The following is a 7,500-nucleotide window of genomic DNA, read 5'->3' as shown; positions in this document are numbered from 1 at the left end:
CCTGGGACACAACAGAGCCACGGATTCCAAAGGCAGGAAAAGAGATTCCACCTAAGAGTGGAGTATGTGGGAGTATTTTAAGCAGAGGCTGGCTGGCCATCTGTCGGGAGGGCTTTGATGGTGTCTTCTTCAACAGGGTAGAGCTGGAAGGCCTTTGATGTCTCTTCCAAGTCCATGTTTCAATTATTATTATTAATAATAATAATAATAATAGATGATGGCATCTCCTTCCCCAATGGTTTTTAAGCAGAAGCTGGATGGCCATCTGCCGGGTGGGATTGGATGGTGTCTCCCTTTATGGCAGAAGGGGGCTGGACTGGATGGCCCTTGGGGTCCCTTCCAAGTCTATGATTCAATGATAGTAATAATAATTATATATATATATATATATATATATATATATATATAATAATTATAGTAATAATATCATCATAACAATATGATGATGATGATGATGATGATGATGATGATGATGATGATGATGATGATGATGATGATGATAGAGGTCTCCTTCTCTGGTGGCTTCTAAGCGGAGGCTGGATATATTATTATTATTATTATTATTATAGTAATATCATCATAACAAGATGATGATGATGATGATGATGATGATGATGATGATGATGATAGAGGTCTCCTTCTCTGGTGGTTTCTAAGCAGAGGCTGGATGGCCATCTGTTGGGAGGGATTAGATGGCGCCTTCCTTTATGACAGAAGGTTGCTGGACTGGATGGCCCTTGACTTCTCTTCCAAGTCTATGATTCAATGAATATAATAATAATATAATAATAATGATGATAGATGAGGTCTCCTTCTCTGGTGGCTTCTAAGCAGAGGCTGGATGGCCATCTGTTGGGAGGGATTAGATGGTGTCTTCCTTTATAGCAGAAGGGGGCTGGACTGGATGGCCCTTGACTTTTCATCCAAGTCTATGATTCAGTGATGATGATAATAATCATAATATAATAATAATAATAATAATAATAATAATAATAATAATATATTATTATTATTATTATAGTAATAATATCATCATAACAATATTATTATTATTATTATTATTATTATTATTATTATTATTATTATAGTAATAATATCATCATAACAATATGATGATGATGATAATAAAAAAATAGAGGTCTCCTTCTCTGGTGGTTTCTAAGCAGAGGCTGGATGGCCATCTATTGGGAGGGATTAGATGGTGTCTCCTATTATTATTATTATTATTATTATTATTATTATTATTATTATTATTATTATCATTATTATAGTAATAATATCATCATAACAATATGATGATGATGATGATGATGATGATGATGATGATGATGATGATGATGATGATGATGATGATAGAGATCTCCTTCTCTGGTGGTTTCTAAGCAGGGGCTGGATGGCCATCTGTTGGGAGGGATTAGATGGTGGATGGTCATCTGTCGGGAATGCTTTGATGGTGCCTTCCTGCCAGGCAGAAGGGAGCTGAACTGGATGGCCCTTGACTTCTCTTCCAAGTCTATGATTCAATGAATATAATAATAATATAATAATATAATAATGATGATGATAGATGAGGTCTCCTTCTCTGGTGGTTTCTAAGCAGGGGCTGGATGGCCATCTGTTGGGAGGGATTAGATGGTGGATGGTCATCTGTCGGGAATGCTTTGATGGTGCCTTCCTGCCAGGCAGAAGGGAGCTGGACTGGATGGCCCTTGACTTCTCTTCCAAGTCTATGATTCAATGAATATAATAATAATATAATAATATAATAATGATGATGATAGATGAGGTCTCCTTCTCTGGTGGTTTCTAAGCAGGGGCTGGATGGCCATCTGTTGGGAGGGATTAGATGGTGCCTTCCAATGCTGGGATTCCTGCATTCCCGAAATGTCCTTGGATCGGCATGCTGCAAAGTCACCTCCGCCCCTTCCCCGCCTCTGCAGAATTTCAAGTTTAAAGGGATTAAAAGACTCCTTTTCCTTTTCTTTTCTTCTTTTTTTTCCCATGCAAGCGGCCCAGGAATGTTTGGAAAGCACGCAGGGACTTGCAAGGGTCTGCCAAGGGATGACTCAGGCCGGCCTGGGAATGCGTCCGCCACAACAGTCCCGAGAAACAAGGCAGCTCAATATGGTCTCATAACCATAAAGCACCAGGCCATAGAATCGCACCTTTGGAAGGGACCCCCAGAGGTCATCCAGTCCAACCCCAATCTTCCCATCCATTCCAATCAGCCTTTATCGGCATATATAACACGACAGTGTAAAATCCAGTATACAGTATATATATTAGAAAGCTTCGCATTTGTCACATATTCAGTTCACAGGGGGACACAATCAAAGCCCTCCCAACAGATGGCCATCCAGCCTCTATTTTGCCATCCCGAGAAACAAGGTCCTCGCTACAATAAATATTACAAAATTTCGCATTTGTCATACCATATATATACTCGAGTATAAGCCAAGTTTATACTCAGGTCTTGGTTGGCTTATATTTGGGTCGGCTTATACTCAACTATATATGGTACATTTATTACTTTTCTCTATTATTATTGGTATTTTTACATTATTTTTCTCTATTATTATTGGTATTCTCACATTTATTATTTTACTCTATTATTATCATTGCATTTATTATTTTACTTTATTATTGTTACTATTACGTTTATTTTACTCTATTTTATTATTAATATATTTATTATTTCACTCTGATATTATTGTTACGTTTATTATTTGACTCTATTATTATTATCATTGTATTTATTGTTTTACTTTATTATTATTGTTACTATTACGTTTATTTTACTCTATTTTTATTATTATTGTATTTATTATTTTACTTTATTATTGTTACTATTACGTTTATTTTACTCTATTTTTATTATTATTGTATTTATTATTTTACTTTATTATTGTTACTATTACGTTTATTTTACTCTATTTTATTATTAATATATTTATTATTTCACTCTGATATTATTGTTATGTTTATTATTTTACTCTATTATTATTATCATTGTATTTATTGTTTTACTTTATTATTATTGTTACTATTACGTTTATTTTACTCTATTTTTATTATTATTGTATTTATTATTTTACTTTATTATTGTTTCTATTACGTTTATTTTACTCTATTTTTATTATTATTGTATTTATTATTTTACTTTATTATTGTTACTATTACGTTTATTTTACTCCATTTTTATTATTATGAATATATTTATAATTTCTCTCTGATATTATTGTTGCATTTATTATTTTACTTTATTTATCATTACATTTATTACTTTACTTTATTTATTAGTGCTATTACATTTATTATTCTACTCTATTATTATTAAAAGGATACATAAGCACATTTACATTGAAGAAGATGAGAATGATGATTTAATCAGAGTTGGACAGTCTTATCTTAAATTAAAGTTATTCAAAATATTTACCCTACCGATGCTTCAATTAATGTAATTTTATTCATATCTATTTTTATTTCTGAAATTTACCACTCTTGGCTTATACTTGAGTCAATGTTTTCCTAGTTTTTTATGGTAAATTAGGTGCCTCATCTTATATTCTGGTCGGCTTATACTCGAGTATATATGGTAATTTTATTGGTATCTCGGCTTATACTGGAGTCAATGTTTTCCTAGTTTTTTATGGTAAATTAGGTACCTCGGCTTATATTCGGGTCGGCTTATACTCGAGTATATACAGTATATTCTGTTTGCAGAGGGACACAATCAAAGCCCTCCCAACAGATGGCCATCCAGTCTCAATTTAAAGAGACCCCATGATAGTGTCGCCTTCCAAAGAAATGACCTCAGGGCACCATAACAGTCCAAAAAACAAAACTCCAAACTGGTTTTTCCTCGCTTCTTGCCCAGACCGCGACTTTTGACCAAGATTTCACCAAATGCCTTATCTTGGACCAAACCATATCGATGTGGCATTAAAACGAGCTGGTCCATCAAAAACCAGCAATTTTTGGGATTGCAACTCCCAGCATTCTTCACCATTGCTGGGACCTACACTCTTCCAACTCGGGGTGAGAGAGAGCGATATAGAAATGCAGTAAATACTACTACTACTATTACTACTAATAATAATAATAATAATAATAATAATAATAATAATAATAATAATAATAAAGGACTCTTACAATACAAACAAGCAGTCAAAGAAGAAGAACATGCCCTGGCAGAATATGGAAAGCAAAGTGAAGAACCTGCTTTGATTGAAGTCAAAAATCAGAAACTCCTCAAAGCACAGCAGACAAAAAACCAGTACAAGAAAACCGCACTACAAACTAGAGCTGACAGCTGGCACAACAAAACATTGCATGGAAAGTTCCTTGACAAAATTGAAGGAAAAGCTGATAAAGAGAAGACCTGGCTCTGGCTGAAGAAGGCGACAGAAGGCCTGATCCTTGCAGCCCAGGAGCAAGACATCAGGACAAAGGCCATTCAGGCCAAGATCGAAAAATCAGCTGTTGACCCAAAATGCAGACTGTGCAAGGAAACCGACGAAACCATGGATCATATCCTCAGCAGCTGTAAGAAAATAGCACAGACAGACTACAAACAGAGGCACAACCATGTGGCCCAAATGATTCATTGGAACTTATGCCTCAAGTACCACCTCCCAGCAGGAAAGAACTGGTGGGATCACAAACCTGCAAAAGTATTGGAAAATGAGCACACAAAGATACTGTGGGACTTCCGAATCCAGACTGACAAAGTTCTGGAACACAACACACCAGACATCACAGTTGTGGAAAAGAACAAGGTTTGGATCATTGATGTCGCCATCCCAGGTGACAGTCGCATTGACGAAAAACAACAGGAAAAACTCAGCCGCTATCAGGACCTCAAGATGGAACTTCAAAGACTCTGGCACAAACCAGTGCAGGTGGTCCCGGTGGTGATGGGCACACTGGATGCCGTGCCAAAAGATCTCAGCCGGCATTTGGAAACAATAGACATTGACAAAATCACAATCTGCCAACTGCAAAAGGCCACCCGACTGGGATCTGCGCGCATCATTCGAAAATACATCACACAGTCCTAGACACTTGGGAAATGTTCGACTTGTGATTTTGTGATACGAAATCCAGCATATTTATCTTGTTTGCTGAGTCATAATAATAATAATAATAATAATAATAATAATAATAATAATAATAGATGATGGTGGCATCTTCTTCTCCTGGAATCCTAGAGCTGGAAGAGAAGAGACACACCATGCAGAGTGGGCTGGCCATCTATTGGGAGAGCTTTGATGGTGTCCTCCTTATCTTCCAACTCTAGGATTATATTATTATTATTATTATTATTATTATTATTATTATTATTAGGGGCCGCAGTGGCGTAATGGATTGAACTGTAGTCTCCTCCTCTTAGGATCCCAGAGCTGGAAGAGAAGGAAAACACCATCAAAGCCCTTCCAACAGATGGCCATGCAGACAGTTGGCAGATCGTAATTTTGTCAATGTCTATTGTTTCCAAATACCGGCTGAGATCTTTTGGCACGGTACCCAGTGTGCCCATCACCACCGGGACCACCTGCACTGGTTTCTACCAGAGTCGTCTTCTTCTTCTTCTTCTTCTTCTTCTTATTATTATTATTATTATTATTATTATTATTATTATTATTATGTTATTATGACACAGCAAACAAGATAGATATGCTGGATTTCGTATCACAAAACCACAAGTCGATCACTTCCCAAGTGTCTAGGACTGTGTGATATTATTATTATTATTATTATTATTATTATTATTATTATTATTATTATTATGACACAGCAAACAAGATAGATATGCTGGATTTCGTATCACAAAATCACAAGTCGAACACTTCCCAAGTGTCTAGAACTGTGTGATATTATTATTATTATTATTATTATTATTATTATTATTATTATTATGTTATTATGACACAGCAAACAAGATAGATATGCTGGATTTCGTATCACAAAACCACAAGTCGATCACTTCCCAAGTGTCTAGGACTGTGTGATATTATTATTATTATTATTATTATTATTATTATTATTATTATGACACAGCAAACAAGATAGATATGCTGGATTTCGTATCACAAAATCACAAGTCGAACACTTCCCAAGTGTCTAGAACGGTGTGATATTATTATTATTATTATTATTATTATTATTATTATTATTATTATTATTATTATGTTATTATGACACAGCAAACAAGATAGACAGGCTGGATTTCGTATCACAAAATCACAAATCGAACACTTCCCAAGTGTCTAGGACTGTGTGATATTATTATTATTATTATTATTATTATTATTATTATTATTATTATTATTATGTTATTATGATACAGCAAACAAGATAGACAGGCTGGATTTCGTATCACAAAACCACAAGTCGAACAATTCTTTCGTATCACGAAATCACAAGTCGAACACTTCCCAAGTGTCTAGGACTGTGTGATATATTATTATTATTATTATTATTATTATTATTATTATTATTATTATTATTATTATTATTATTGATGGTCATGATGATGACGGATGGAGCCTCTTTCTCCCTTTCGAGCCCCTTACAAGGAATTCTGGGCTAAAGAGTCCTAGTTAAGCAGCGTGTCTTTGTGCAGATTAGCATTAATCTTTTTAAAACAGGCTCTTTGTGCTCGGAAACGGCAAAGTTCTTTTTTTTCCCCGCTTTCCTTCTTCCCCCGATGGAGTTATTTTTAGCGGAGTGTGCAAGCAAAAGCCGATGCCGAAACCGAGGCGCAAAATGATATTTCGGGATTATTCGAGATTGCACCTTTGGCTCGGCTGCAAAAATAAAATAGCAACGATTCCGACTCCCGCTGTTTGCATGGCAGGCGCCCGTTCTCCGCATTCCCTTGCAAAATATTTCCGCGACGACCGTGCAAAAAATGTCAACTTCCTCCCCGAGAGCATCCACCCACCGCAAGCAGATTGTGTGGCCCAAACATTGATCAACATTCAGCAGCTTGCCGCAAAACAAAAAAAACACACACACACACATAAAAGCCTCTCCGCGCATGCAAGTGATGTGCTCTGCGCACACAAAGGGACACAAAGCACACACCTTCGGGAAAACGCAGGAATGAATTTTTTTTTGCTCACTGCTCTTCCTTCGTCCACATCCAAGATGCAGCGGTGGTTTCATGCGCGGCGCTCCATGCGGCACCTCGGTGGAAAGCGCACCGATTCGCACACCCAACACAGAGAACTAGGTGATGCGCTATGTGCCCAAGCGGACGCATTCGGAGGCGAACCAAACTTAAAGGTCCACAACAGGCTTCATGCGCCCAAATGCTCACCTTTAGGAGAGAAGAACCGAACTCGCGCATGCTTCATGCGCCCAAATGTGCCGCCAATGTCTTCACAGCTATTTGGCCTTATGGGTCCAAAGGATATCCAGTTATGGGGGTGATATTGCACGCACATGATCCGAGCTCAACGCTTTGTGCGTGTCCGAATGCGCCACCTATTTCTT

The 7,500-nt window shown here is 36.7% G+C and overlaps 1 protein-coding gene across 2 annotated transcripts in view; it reads right to left on the bottom strand.

Moving 5' to 3' along the window:
* rasgrp2 (RAS guanyl releasing protein 2) overlaps positions 1 to 7,500 on the bottom strand; it is a 65,542-nt gene that overhangs the window by 38,606 nt on the left and 19,436 nt on the right. The window contains exon 1 of one of the 2 annotated variants that reach the window (XM_062965412.1): positions 7,090 to 7,267. The exons of the other annotated variant lie outside the window; for it this stretch is intronic. The gene's annotated coding sequence lies outside the window, so the exon portion shown is untranslated. Of the gene's footprint in view, positions 1 to 7,089; positions 7,268 to 7,500 lie in introns of those variants that run through there. 2 annotated transcript variants of the gene reach the window in all.

The sequence above is a fragment of the Anolis carolinensis genome, unplaced genomic scaffold (assembly GCF_035594765.1).
Source record: "Anolis carolinensis isolate JA03-04 unplaced genomic scaffold, rAnoCar3.1.pri scaffold_14, whole genome shotgun sequence".
Lineage (NCBI taxonomy): Eukaryota > Metazoa > Chordata > Lepidosauria > Squamata > Dactyloidae > Anolis > Anolis carolinensis.
Note: the sequence above shows the minus strand (reverse complement) of the source record. Positions and strands in the feature narration are given on the sequence as shown.